Source organism: Empidonax traillii, unplaced genomic scaffold (genome assembly GCF_003031625.1).
Source record: "Empidonax traillii isolate 1590-97213 ecotype Southwest subspecies unplaced genomic scaffold, ASM303162v1 scaffold222:size850627, whole genome shotgun sequence".
NCBI classification, from domain to species: Eukaryota; Metazoa; Chordata; class Aves; order Passeriformes; family Tyrannidae; genus Empidonax; species Empidonax traillii.
This window is the reverse complement of record NW_020955415.1, coordinates 151,179-166,601: the sequence shown is the minus strand read 5'-3', so window position 1 is coordinate 166,601 and position 15,423 is coordinate 151,179.

The following is a 15,423-nucleotide window of genomic DNA, read 5'->3' as shown; positions in this document are numbered from 1 at the left end:
AGGAGCAACTGGTTCAGGAACAATTTGCTATCTTAACAGTGAGTTTTCAGCGAGGCACTCTTACTGATCTCAGATCTATTAATTTCAACTTCTGTACCTTTATGGGACTGTGCCTATTAAAAGTACTATGTCTTTTCAAAGTGAGGTTCTTATTCACTGCAGACATTTAGGCTCAAGAAATTTGTGCTCTATTTATGTGTCTACACAGGAAATGTGGCACGGTGTCTATAACCAATCCCACAGCCTGTAAGTACTTGTCACATATTTGGCTGCTAGTCTGAAGGTTAGAATTAAAAAGAACCTAATGAAAATAAATTTTTGTTTATGAAGCTGAGTTAGTTTGTTGGAAACTGTCTTCTATGTGAAGACACTTGTGTGAAACTTGCCCTTGAAGCACAAAAACAAAGACACTGTGAATAGTTGCCTAGCAGTACGTGGGAGTTGTGACTGGGACGAGGAAAGTACAGCAGAATCCCACGGGTTTGCTATGGCAGAAAGCTGAGGTACAGAACAAACAGTCATTCAAAAAAATGCCAAGTGGTTTTGTTTCCACTGTTCCCATACGAAGAATCATGGCTCAGAACCTTCATGTTCTCTGTGGGAGCTCCATTTGGTGGTCCAACATTACTGCTTTGTTCCCATGTTGTTCAAAACCATGCCTGTCTATCAGCTCATCAGAGAGGAATCAGATAATTACCTTTTTTGAAAGCAGGGCTTTTTGTGGGCAATGCAAGATACAGGGTTACTGGTTAGTCAGCAGTATCACCCTTGTGCTATTGCAAGGCAGGAATGAGGTGCCCTGTGCTCTTGAAGCAAATAAAATTCAGGGCCAGTGACCTCCCTGACTTCTGTGGCAGCATATCAGTGTATGATTTTGCTGTGTGACACTGTCAGCTCCACTGCGGCATCTAGGAAAGGTGAAAACTTTCCCTTGTTGTTCAGGATAGCACACCAGGACAAGCTGAGTCCCGAGTGCCTCTCTCTCTCTCGTATTTCTTGAAAGAAATGCTCTGACAACTTTGAATTTTACAGAGCTGTACCTGAATTTCAAAGAAAACCCAGAATGTCAGGATTTGGCTTAAAAACTGACCGTATACAAATACAGTCTGAGAAAGATGCAGCTCTGCTAGGGAAGTGAAAAGAAAGACACTTTTGGAAGCCACTTTTCCTCTAACCCTGTTTCTAAGGTAATGGTGCCTTGGCAGAAATTTTCCAGTTCCCTTTAAAGTATTGCTAGGATCTGACCTTGTGTGACAGTTTTGACCTCAGTGAAATTTAAGGACTCTCAGTAAATCATTAAATCCTATCATTAGAAAGAGGAAAATACTTTATTTTACTAAGCATCCAAACCCCAAAACTAAAAACAGTTTTAAAGATGAATCAGATCTGGAAAATAAATGAAATCATAATCCCATTTTTCATATAATCCGCTCTTTATCATAAATCACAAAATACATTTCAAGATAATTATAGGTTTTTGAAAAGGTTAGTTTTACTAAAATATAACACAGCACTCAACTAACAAGGATACTTCAGAAAAACAAAAGGATCATTTTCATTTTTTTTAAATAGGGAATTTAATTTTATTAGCCTTTGTACATCACTGTAACTCATCATCATGGCTAGGCTTCGACGAAGATTTGAGAGGGGCTCTACCCACGCTTGCTACAAGCACGCTGAATCACTGTAACTACAGACAGTTTAAACATGCATTTACAAAATTAGACTGGAAATTTTATCTCTGCTTTCCAAGAAGGCTCGAATTCAGGAGGTATCTGAGCCTGGGCTTTAGGGTCAGCTCACTATAATGATAATGGGCATATGCAAAACTCTTTATCAAGGTCTAATTGTAATTACATGTGCATTTTACAGTCCCAGAGCAGGATAGGGCAAACCTGCCTTTGTATTGTCCGGCTGCAATTTTGGGTATGTGACCCCCTGCTGAGAGGATCTGAGGTGGTGGCAATGACACATTTGTCTACCTGCTGTCCAAACAAAATGTGGAGTTAGTAGACATTGTAAGGGATGAAGAGTGGTGAAAGTGGAGGGGGACAAGAAGTAGAAAAATATTGGATGTGGGGGCATCCAGGGAGAAAAGAGAGAGAAAGATGGTGGGTTTTGCAGTATGGATAGAGTGGATGGACTCAAGTTTGTCTGAAGCTTCTTGAAACAAACCCTTTTTCAGTTGGGCTTCAGACAAACCTGAGTCCATCCTCATGGGTTTAGTGATGGTGATGGGTAATGTGTGCACTCCATGTAAATGGAGCACAGTTTCAATTGACTCTGCCTAGTTTCAATGAAGCCACAGGAATTTGAATTAACTTGTGTTGCAGCTGGTTAAAGCTATATACTTACATAGTCTCTGCCTGCCAGCTGAGTCAAAGTAACCAGTATTATGGTCGCTTATCTGACTTCTGGTGTGCTGTACGACAGACCGAACTTGGAAGGGTACTTCCCAGAACTGGGGGGCTCTTCTGGATGCTCTTATGAATAAAGCTGCTTATGGATGGGCTCTGAACATAAAAGTACTTACTTATTCTATGCTCTGGATTTTTCAATAGAGTTCTGATCCTATCATGGGAAAAAAAAAAGGTTTAAGACAGAGATGAGTGAGATTGATGGAGATAAACCTTCATTCAGTGAGCTAGTTCATCTGCAAAAGGAATTGCTGAAGGTTAAACTTATCAAAATATGGTTCACTATTTGCTTGTACAGTGTGAGGTGCCTTCATACCTTAATAAATGTTTGCTGCTCTAACTGGTGTGAGCAAAAACGCAGTTTTAGTCTGAGGACTGTGAAGAAGACTCTCTTCCCATCTCTATGCCTACCACTAAATGGAAAGACACTTTCAACTAACTCTTGGCAAGGGGCTTTTGTCTACTCATTGCAGTGAACTAGCAAACAAGAATGAAGATTAACTTTGAGAAAAGAATATCTACATTTTTCGAGGACTCCAAGTTTTCAGATGGTTTCCTTTCATTTATCGTAGACTTCTTACATAAGTTATTCTGTAGGTAAAGGATAATCCAGATGAATTTGTGTTGGGAATAGTTTTGGGGTTTTGTTGGTTTGTTCATCTGTTTTCCCTTTGTACTCAGCAATTGTGAGGCTGCACCTTTAGTACTCTGTCCAGTTCTGGGCCCTGCACTACTAGAGAGACAAGTGCTGGAGTGTGTTCAGAGAAGGACAGCAAAGGTTATGAAGGGTCTGAGAGCAAGTCCTATGAGGAGTAGCTGAGGGATTCTGGAGAAAAGAGGCCCAAGGGATGATATTACTGCTCTCTACAAAAGAGGTTGTAGCAAGGTGGGGATAAGCCTCTTCTTTCAGGCAACAAGTAACAGGATGAGAGGACACAGCCTCAAGCTGTGCCAGAGGAGGTTCAAGCTGGACATCAGAAGAAATTTCTTCACAGAAAGGCTGGTTACACATTGGAATGGGCTGCCCAGGGAGGTGGTGTAGTCACTGGCCCTGAAGAGTTCAAGAAAAGATTGGAAATGGCATTTAGTGCTATGATTTAGTTGACAAAGTGGTGATTGGCCAAAGGTTGGATTAGATGGATTTGATAACTGTAGACATATTTTCTGATCTAAATAATTTTATAGTTCTTTGATTTGTTCTAGTTGTTTGTTGCTGTTCTTTGAAAATTTTGATCCATATGTGAAGGTCCATTTCAAAACTGGACTTAGAACAACTGTTCTCCATGTAGTCACCACTGCAGACTTCACATGAATGAAAGTTTTATCCCTGCCATGTTAGTGAGCTTCCTCTCCTATATTAACCTATGGATATTTAAAATACATCTCCTCTATGTTAGAAATTGTAAACCTGGCAACTCTGTTGCATCTCCAGGACTGAAAGTGTAACTTAATTCCTGAACCTGTTCTCTCTATTTGATGAATCGTATTACCTATATGAGCCAGCTTTCCAGTATGAGTTTGGTTTAGTAGCTTGGGCACTGAATTGCCTCTGCCTTTTTTCAGTTTTGTAGAATTCTTCAGAGCTTCACATTTGGAATTACTTTAAACATTTATTTAAAGCTTTCCAGTTATTAGGCACCATACTGAGATTTACTGAACTAGAAGGGTAAGTGCTAGTAATTAATCAAGGCAACCTCTCTGTGCTGGTGCAACGGAAGTGAATGAGTTCCCAATAGGGGATTAAAATGGAAAACATTAAGTTTCAAAATGAACTGGATGAAGTCAGGGGATTAGAACATAATTCTTTCAGTTCTGGTCATTTAAAGAAAGGGAGAACTCTTTCAGAGGAGGAAACTGCTTAATGCATTGATGGGCCATCAAACACTAATTGCAGGCTATTAGTTAAAAGTGACACCTGGAGTCTTAATATTGGGTATTTGCATGCAGGGCATAGGATAAAGATATTTTCTTAAATGTGTGTGGAGATGAATTTAGGCCATCAAAACTTATTTGGTATAAATGACAGCCCAACACTATTTCACTGGAAGTGAAAGATGGTCCTGAAAGTGCATTCAGGGTACTTTTTCTATTCAAAAGATCCAATCATGGCCATTTCTTCATACAGTAAAGAAATGTCACAACCACCCATACCCCTGAATGTTTCTCTCTACCCTGCTTATCACCTGGGTGTCATTGCTCTCACTGCTTTTGCAGACTGTACAAATTATGCAAAGATGAAAGAACATTAGAGTCACATACATTTTCAACCTCTTATACTTTTCCCTCTGCAAAATTTTTTTGTTTCTTGGGACCTCTATGAGGGCAGCACGGGAAAGCTTTGGCAAGAGAACAATTTCATTGTGAAGAGTAGAATGGACTGAAGACACTCTTATCTGGAGAGTAGAACACTTCTGTTGCATTATTTTGTATAGTTCTTTTACAAACTTTTCCAACTACAGCTATGCAGTTGCACTTTCAACACATTTCCTTTGTATTCTTTATAATATTTGGTTGCATGATGTGAATTCCAGTATCCAGTGAGGTTGATGTGAAACACATTTATTCTCCAAAGCCTAAAACCAGACCTATTTTCCACCATGTAGCTGTTGTTACACAGCAAGGCACGTTATAGGCAGAAACACAGCTCCCAGGTAACACCACTGATAAGAACAGGCACATCTGAGAGATGACAATGAACATTCAGCCTTGTCCTTTTGGTTTGCTTACCATGCAGATGGAAATGTCATTGTCTTGAATATTTATAGAACGCTGACTTAAGCCTCGAATCTGTTGTGCTTTTAGTGAGAAGTGGTGGGCATTTGTCACCTACTGCGGAAGATGAAACTGCAAAGCCAAAAGGAAACGAGTATCTCTACACAAACAAAATTCTCGCATCTTGTTTTGACTGTCATGTGAGATTTTCAGTACCTTCAACAGTAATGATGTATCAGTTTTTTTTTGTGAAAATACAATCTGATTTTTTTATAATGACTTAACTATTATTTCAGAGGGTTTTTCTTGAGTTCCTCTGGAATAAAGGGGCTGGAAAGGCTGAGTATCTAAAAATCCTGGCCTTGTGACAAAGATTGGGAGTTGCTAGTAATTTGAAGGCTGGAAAATCAAAACTGGATGTATTAAATTTCTGTAACTTAAAAATATTTCTTTACTGATTTTCCGCCACAAAGGGACAAACTGTTAAAGGGAGAAACATTCTGTACATGTCTTGAATGCTCAATATAGCAGTTCCAGAAAGAAATATTTTGAAATCACCGCAGGAGATTCTGCATAAAAGCTGGTTGAGCAGAGGTTCTATTAGAGAAAGAAGGTTCAGTTCTTTTCATCATTCACTGCCTGAAATGTTGTTATACACTTTAGCTCATCTGTCTGTAATTTTTTATCTTTGTAGTAGCCTTTTTAGGACAGTGGTGCAGTCATTAGGACAAGAAAACTAAAGGTGTGTTTATTCCAGATTTCTGTCTCAATCATCAGGAATGGATGCTTAGAAAGAGTATAAAAAGTCATACCATATTATGTAACTCTTTTATAAAGGCTGCTTTGATTTTTACTGTCCTGACTAATTTTATGTCATCTGTAAACTCGTCACTTATCCCATCTGACAGTACATATGTAAATCTATTGAACAGTTTTGTTTGGAAACTGGTTCAGTTCCTGAGGTAGTTATTTTATTTATGCTCACTCTGGTTTCAGTTTGAAATTAGTTATGAATATACAATAAACATTTTCTACCTTATATCATGAGTTGTCAGTTTTATCTGAATTTGTCCTCATTTTTGTTTCCCTTCTTCAGATAAGACTTCTGCTTTTTGAAGGAAATCTTTCTGACTTTAAATGTCTTCCTTTATTGTTGTTCAGTCATTCTGACTTTGGTGGGTCCTTCTCTATTTCTCTTTGATTGGAAAGTATTTTTACAGTGAGACTCTGGTTTAGTTGTCTTTAAATAATCTCAAATCTGCCTGCAAGAATTTTATTCCTCTATGTCTTCCTTTTAATTTGTTTTTAACAAGCTTCTTCATTCTTTTGTTGTTCTCTTTTTCCTTGAAATTGAATCTACTTCATTCTTGCAATTGCTAAATTTGAATATATAGTAGTCATAATTACAGAGCAAGTCTTCAAAAGTAACATTGCAAACCACATCTCATCGTCTGCTCAGGACTAAGCCAAATTGCTTCTTCACTTGTGGGTTTTCTGAGTCATAAGTTTAACAAGTGGTCATTTATGGTATTTAAAACTTGTACCTCTGTATCTTTTCTCACAATGACATTCCTTCAGTTTACATGGGTATAATTGAACTCTCCCACATTTAATATTTATTCTGCTCTGGCAGCTTCTCTGACCTCTGTTTAAGAAGGTTAAAGTCACATCACTGATCTCCTGGCTGGTAATACCAAGCTTCCTATTAGGGCAAGATTCTCATAACTGTACAAATTGCTTTGGTCCTGGACACAGTTAAATTGTTTATCTTATTTTCCCCATTTAAATCCCTTTCTCTTACTCATATTGCATTATAACATCCCCTTAACTTTGCATTCCTATGTAATTTCTCTCAGAGAGACCAAGCCTACTTGGGTCAATGACCCATAGCTGGTGACAGCTTCCAACAACTGCCTGGTCCTAATCAGAGCTGTCCTACTATCCCGGCGAGAAGCAGGATAGCTGGAAGGCACTGTGGCACCCCCAACTCTGGGCATCTCTGTGGGGATGGGGCCAGGCACAGCATGGTGGGGCCCACGGTTGGGCAGGGCTGTGGGCAGCTGGGGACTGGCTTTGCTGTGCTGTTAATGGGACAGGAATCAACAGTCCTGGGGGCCTGAAATGGGGCATGGGCAGGGTGTGGGGATCCCTGGGGATGGGTAGGGGTAGGCAGGCCTGGCGGTGACCTTGGGGCCCTGACTTTTGTTCATAGCTACTTTCATTTTGTTTGTTTTTTTATCCTTCACTGACCTCCTGGGACAAGTGGCAGCATTTTTGTTGTTGATGGTAGGAGTCTTGCACAGAGAAAAGTTTCACAGTTAAGAGAGTAATATACCCTGTTACACCTACAATGAGATCTAATATCTCCTCCCTTTTATGTGGGCTGATTGCCCACATAAAAGCTAAGAGCACCACAAAGAAGATTCTTCCTTTCTTACAGATGTTATAGCTCATCTCTCATGCCTAATTTCCCATTGACTCTGAGAGTGTTAGATTGGCTTTGTATGCAAATTATACTAACATCGTTTTAAAGAAGCCTATTTAAAATATACTGTGGTAAGTTCTCACAACATTTCCATTTGCTAGCATCTGTAGGTAAACTGTGCAGTTTCTTTCTTTTCACAAGCATCTTTGACCTTCCCTAGTTCCCTAGTGAAATTAGTCTTCTGCTACTGTGACAGAATTAGTGTAGTTCTCACATCATTTCATTAGGGTCTATTAAATACTTTCCTCTAATCGTATGAGGAATTGAAAGTTTCATAAAAAGAGTGCCTAGGTTTCAAAGGGGGAAGCTAAAAGCTGGCAGTGCAGGTTTTTTTTGCTTATATGATAAAGAGCTAAAGGCATCCCTATAACTGAAGAACAACACAATGCCTTTTGGCATGCTCAGTTCTATTAACTCCTTTGATAGACTGTCTTATATCTGAAAACAACAATTTTTCTGTGGCAGGGTTAATGTTTAAATATACTTAATAGGAGCTTATGTTGAGGCAAGAGGTGGCTTGAGGGTCTCTCAGGATCGATGTCAGTAATACTCCTAGACTGTGTTTATTACTGCCTTTTAATAATTCCTTATGAAAAATCCCACCACTCAGCAGCAACAGCCTTGTCATGGTAATATTCCATGTAGCACTCTGTCAGCCTAGAATTGCCTTTGGCACATGGAGAACTGCAGGAATGTGGAGAATGAAGGGCTCAAAAACTAACTTGGTATCTTTCAGAGAATTATTTTAGAGGAATTAACTACTTATGTATGTGCTACCTGAGAGTGGGATAGTCATTTCAGCATTCCTCAAAACCCTCCACAGGCAGGACTCTCTCTGTAATCTGTCATTCTTACCTACTGTATACTGAACTTCTTGTTGACCTTTTGAAAGAAATCACATAGTTCTGGTGTCTTGATTCAGCTTTGAAAGGGCAAATTTACCTCAAAAGCCTGTATAATTTTCAAAGTGTTTGGCACAAAGGAAATCATATCTTGAGTTTCAGGTAATATATTATCAGTAAGGGAAAAAATTCTAAGTAGAATTTATCGGGACTAAGTTCATGCTACAATTGTACAAATTTAAAGGTAATCTTTTATTATTGCTTCTACTAACAAAAGACACTAAATACTTCCAAAAGTAGAAGTCTTATCAGAGGGGTTAGAAAGGAAAGGAAAATCTGACCTTACACCTCAGGCTTCTTTAACTCCTAGAAGTGCAGCCTTGGTCTTCCTCTTGATATGGGAAAATACAGGAAGGTGAGATTAAAAAAGGATGTGGGACTTCTTTCAGCTTGCTGCTGCCGTAGCTTCAGAATGCTTTGATAGTAACAGCGCTGCAATTTGTTCTCCCTCTCAAGGCATTTTGTTTATAAAAAAATAAGATCTTGGAAGTTGACTGTGTGTTTAGTCAAAGTGAAAATGATCTCCAGAGGTCCTTCTGACAACATCAATCATTCTGTGATACAATTCTAACAAGCCCATTTAGGAACCTGCTAGTCCCAATCTCCCCAGCTTCACTTCAACCTCTTTCCATTTTTTTTTTTTTTTGTTGTTGTAAGTTGATCATTTAGGGATTTCACAGTAAAACACTGCTTTTTCAACCCCAAGCAAGTGCCTATCTTCTGCCTCAATAGATAGAATTGCATTGTATTTTGCATCAGTATTTCTCCTTGGATAGGAAAGATCTAAGTTCAGTACTCTGGAACATAGCCCTCAATTTCTCTTCAAACCTGAAACTAAATATCTATAGTGGAAACTTTGCTAGGTGTGGAATTCCTTCACGTACGGCATACTGTAACCTTTTCTACAAACTGCTTCATGATTTATCATCCTGAGGTTGATATTTTACAGTAATAAGCACTAAGATGACACCAGTTTGTGTGGGCTGCATTAAATCTGGGTTAAAAAAAAACAAACAATGAACGATAGAAATGGGATTCACTCTGTGGCAGGGAAGATTTCATCAGAACTCCTGAAATGCAGTCAGTATGTGTTTTTTCTCTTCTCTTTCACTTTTCTATAGGACTATTTAGCTCTGCAAAGAACATCCTTCACTGACATATTTTCAAGGCTGAAGTTGGATACGTTCCTTGGTAAATAAGAACTAAACTTCATATATACAGCGGTAGCCAGGTCATCTTTTATTTGGTTTTGTCTGCGGCATAGAGGCTTGGGTTCTAAAGTATTGGGAACTTAGTGTTAACGTCTTGGCTTCAGCTGAGACTTCTTAGTGGTAGGACAACTTGTGGCAGCTGCAATTTCCCGGTACAGCTAGATGCTAGGCATGTGGCTGAGTATTGTGGTTTTACAAGTTATCACCATCAGAAGTGAACAGTGGCTAGCAAACACACAGGGCTGATGTCATGTTTTGAAAATTTGAATTCACTTACAGCTATAGTTACTTCTTCAGTTCTTGTTTGCCTAGATCTGGGTAATTGCTAGTTGGGATGGTTCCACCTATGCTCATTGTGTGTTCAGTTTCAAGATGAGTAATAAAGTTTAAATCATTGACCTTGGCTCCAAATTAGAGGACGAATTTGTAAAATGCTCCCTCACCCCTTTACAACCTCCTTGACCTCTGGGGGCTTGATTTCCCTGAAATACAGAGATAAACCTAACTTTGTTTCCTGATGATGGAGCAATAGGTTTTTGTTCTAATATATTTTGAAATTATTTCTGCTCTTAACCACTGTTTGTGGAAAGTTTCAAAGCTTTTTCCTTTGTTACTTTCTCCATTCAGTTTTTACCTTGTGCTTTTCAGCAGGAAAAGCAGAAAATATTTTTAAAAAATATTAGAAAAATGGGGGGGAAATCATCTGCTTGTTTTTCTCTGACACAAGTCTCTATCAGCATGACTTTGAATTACCTCCCCCATCTTGCCCTAGATGTCTGTTGGTCAACAACTGGTCCCACTCTCCCCTTACCCCTGTGTCTCTCTTGCCTCTGAAACAGTTTATTTTGTTTCTGTGAATCTTGAACACACATTGATGTGTTGTAAAATGAAACAGATGAAAGTGATTAGAAGGTTTCTGAGGAGAAAAAAATAACCTTTTTTATAGTGTCTCATGAAGCTTTCCTGATGTATTGGGTCTGGCTGAGATGGTGTTAATGACCCGTTGTGTGGGACTCACACAGCAGCTTTCCACCAGTGATGGTTTCCTACCACAGGACAACTTCCATCAGTAAATAGAGCATGGCCTCTTTCATTTTCTGGTAACTCATTATATGGTGGTGCATCTTGGGCACAAGTCACCTCTTCAGGCAACACTCCAAAATCTCTGACCAGTCCAAAATCTCTTCTAGGATTCACGGGAAAGTGGGACTGTGATCAAATCTACCCATTTACTCCATGTATCCCAGGTTGCATGATGTGTTGAGATGATGTTCCCTTTGAACATCCAGTGCAGCACGGGCAAACGTGGTGCCAAGAGGAGACATATTTCTGTTCCAACAACTTCTGAGGCAGCTTGAACACCCTCATAGGCTGCTAATAGCCGGAAGGCGGGCATTCATTGTCTCCAATGGCTGCCTGCTGAGGAACCATTACACGTGCTGAAGCCCTGCTTCTTTGTTACTCAGAGATTAGAATTAAACCAAATGTTTTTGATAAAGTATTACTATTTGATCTTCTGTCTCTTTTCTGGCCAGTTCTTTATATAGAGTACACTGGGACAGCTCTGTTGTTCCTAGTGACGCTCTGTTATTTTGTGCTGGTCCTGGTCACATTTTCAAGCTTGTTCCTCACTCCCCACCTCCCACTTGGTCTTACACCAGCATAAGAAAAAAAGGAAATTCTGGCCATGGAAAACTATTTTAATAGTTTTCATTTAACAGACAGTTCATATTATACATATATTTTCAATAATTCTCGATACCAGAAAGGAATATTTTTTTAGGCTCTCGTTGATGGCAAACATTACTAACAAGAAGTGATCGAAGTTCTTCATACCATGGACCGCACTTTACTCTTTATCTTGCCATAAGGCTACTTCGCACTCACAGGAATATTATTATTTTACTTTGAAAACTATTGTTCACTAACCTAATGCTAATTGTAGTATTTTTACCTCTTGAATATGTTGAGATTTTTGTCGCCAAGAACTTGTTGCCAGCTACTTCAGAGAAATTATATACATCTATGACAGTCAAAAACGGGTAGGAAGTTGTGTGCTACCACAAGATCCAGGCAAGACTTTTTAATTTGCCTTATTATTTATTATTCAATTATTTTTTGCTATCCTTCTTTATTATGTACGTATTTTTTCCTATTTCTAAAGTGGGCTGGGAGAAGTTTCCAAAACTGAAGGTGCCGACCTTGCTAGAAATCCAAGGAAAGAAAATTTGCTATTGTTGCTGCAGTTATATTGTCATCAGTGATGGCATACAGCACCTGTATGGCACCCCACACCCCCATGAAAAGATGTACCCAGTTGGGGCGGTAACAGGAAATCACCAAGATAAAGTTTAAATGTAAGATATGTACTGCGCTAAGCTGTAAATAAAGAAATTTTATTCAAAAGTGCAGAACGACAACAACAAAATGCTTAAAATAAATCTGGACCTGAGTAAACAATTCTGTTGCCAAAAAAAAAAAAAAAAAAAAAAGGAAACCTTTACTTTAGTGTCAGACTTATGAGAATATTATTTTCTTCTTCTTGAACTGACAAAGTCTCATCTGGAAGGCTTTTGCTCACTATTTTTTGCCTCTTAGAAATGGAGAGACAATCTGGATAACAGCAAACATTTCTGAGCATTTGTTTGGATTAATGTTTCTGAGGAATGTTCCAAGTGTGCTCCAAGTAGAAGGTTTGAGAGTGTAATTAACTGTCACCTGAAGTTCAGGTTTGACATGTAACCTTCCAGCTCTAAAGTAAACTTTGCTTTCACTCTGCCTCTGATTTTGTTAGTCCAGCTGTCAGCATAATGACAGTCAGGTTTAGAAGATGAGGAATGGGCAATAATGAACAGAGACATTTTTGTAATCCTTCAAGTTTTATGGAAAATGATTTTGCAAGGTGTCAATCTTTGCAGATTTTTAGAAAAAATAACTCTAAAATGATGCCTTCCCTATTCATCCTCTCTGTTTTCTCAGTCTCTTCAGGGAGGTGCAGGTATGTGTTATAATTTCTTATTCTCTCTGTTCCTGCAGCAAAAATGAAATGAGGGAAGGTGTGCCTTTTTATTCCTGTAATCCTTCCCAGCAAAGCTCAATCCTGTTTTTCTAACCAGAGGGCAAAGCTGTCCTCTCACCTTCTTATATCACTGCGTGTGCTGGGACAACCTTTTATACCTCTGTCTACAAATAGCTCACCAAGACTTGGAGCACTTGGTCTGACTTTGTTGCTCTGTAACTTTCACATTTTTCAAAAGTAGATAATTCTCTCAGGGCCTTCCATCACTGCCTGCTGCTTCAGTCTGGTAGGACACCTAGAACTGGAGATGGTGTGACGCACCGTGGACTTCAGTTGTCTTCCTAAATGCATGGCAATGAATGCAATGCCATTCCTTTAAGCCAGCAGAGGCACAGTAAGCACACAGTATTTTGCCCTATATACTTGGTAGAGTGGGTAGCAATAAAGCAGTTAAATATACATTGTTAATGTATTAAGCATAAAGTGGTTAAATATACATTGATATAACTGAATCTAATAGCAGCAAGAGGGTAATTTGCTGTTTCAAGCAAAGTCCAAGTAAGTGTTGGCAGTATTAATGATTCAGAAGAATCTGTTCTGGTCCAGTCCTTAGCCAGTTCTTATATTAAATGTCTGTAAAAAATGAACTAATTTCATATTTAGTCTAATTCCAGCAAGACTCAAAAAGTCATTGGGGTAAACATGACACGTTGCAACAGCCATAAGGTAAGGATTTGTGAGGGTTTCATGTGCACATTAAAGTAATATTTTTGTTTTCACTTTAAGGTTATTAAATTCCTGATAAAGCGACAAAGCAACTGAAAAAAAATTGGCACAAAATAACGACTTATCAGAATGAACCCAAGGATAACTAAGTTTTTCTCCGTGTCTTGGTCTTCCTGTTCATAGGTTTAGCACAAGGACATGGAACATAACAGCTCATTCTCAGCTGTGGTCCTTGCAGAACAAGGACACTGCAGTGAGTCATGGCAGCAACAGAGCAGCAGCAGCAACACAGAACTGAGTTTCATCTGCTTTGTATGTTTAATTGTATCTGAGTTTCCTCTCACCTGTCCTTTTGTCTTCCTCCATTTTAGGAAGCAAGGAAACATTTAGTGATAGTTGGAATGTTCTTGCTTGTTGTAACTGTGCCTTTGCAGTTTACAAGTTCTCTATATCTCCATCTATTATTTTCCACTTGTTAGTTATGCTTTGTTTGTGAAAGTAGAAAGTGAATGATAGTTGTAAAAAGATGAATACTTGAAGAGGTTGAAAAAAATACCAGCAGGTTCTGAGTGCAATGCTCACTATTTGAGACCTGAGCACTGTTCAGTCAAAAGTCCCTGACTCCATCTGTCATGACACTGTAGTCAATAGTAACAATTTTTTAGGGTGATATATGTGGGTAAATAGAGACAAATACTTATCACTGAAAGGTGCTGACACCCCTCTTGCAGCTGACAGTGGTGAGTGTGGTACATATTTGCCACAGTTTAATTGAATACTGTGAAAAATGTCAGTATGTTTCTCAAGGATAAACTTTGTTCTATATTTCTCCCCCTATATCTCACAACTGGTCTTGATGGTATAATGCTTAGGCACATAGTCTGGTGTTATTCAGTATATTCAGAAATACAGGAAATTAATTGTAAGGAACGCATTGTGCAGCCTTGTATTTATTTCAAAGTAATTTATTTTCATATATCATGGCATTTGCTTTGCTAATACTTTGGTCTCAGTAGCAAGCAGATCTACTCAGTCTCTTTGGACTGATTTTTTCAGTTTTATAACCGGTCACCCACCTGGGTCTATTATCCATTCAGTACGGAGAGATTTTGGGACGTGATAATGAACCCATCCAAGGAGAGGAAGCAAGGTCTGTAGGAGGGCAAACAAAGATTGTAAGAGAGCTCCATTTCTAACCTTTTATTTCTGTAAGCTGCCAGTTTAACTCAGTGGTGGTTCAACACAGCACTCCTCAGAGCAAAAGCCCTCTAGTTTCCCTTCCAGGTATTCTGGCACTGACCTCCTCCAGATGTTAGTATTGCCTTTGCTTTCCTCTGATCCTCTAAAATGAGAGCGTGCTCTCCAAAACTCCTGCATCTGACCAAGCACTCTCAGTGCTTGCCACCTGAGAGTGTTTTTTACATGACTTCAGAGAAATTTTCTCTGAATAGAGTCTTTACCTCAGCTTGCCATTTGCATCTGAGTGCAATTTGTTTTCTAATGTCCACACTTTTCCTAAGCCTGGAGTAGTGCATGTGTGCAGCAGAAGATGGCACTGGCTGTTCTAAGTCATGGTTGCATTAGCCATTGCCTGTTGTGGAAATGCTCAGTCTCTGGATTCATTCCCACCAGGGAACCCATTTACTCTTAGTCAAGTCATAAAAGGGTCCCAGAGAAATTTGGATGGAAAGGCCTCAATGGAAAAATTTCACTTCTTGGTAAGTTTTGAGGAAAAGCAAAAAAATGCATCTCTTTTGTTCTTTTTTTTCTTTTAAATCTATTAAAACTATTCACAGTATTGGAGAGTGTCTGAACCATGCTGAGTACAATTTTTAAAAGCACTAGGTATCAGCTTTACAGTTTTAAGTCACAGTTGTTTGAAAGCAGGGGGAATTAACCAGCTTGCTGAAATGTCTGTGCAGTTTCTTCTGTACTGACCTGGCTTGTTTTG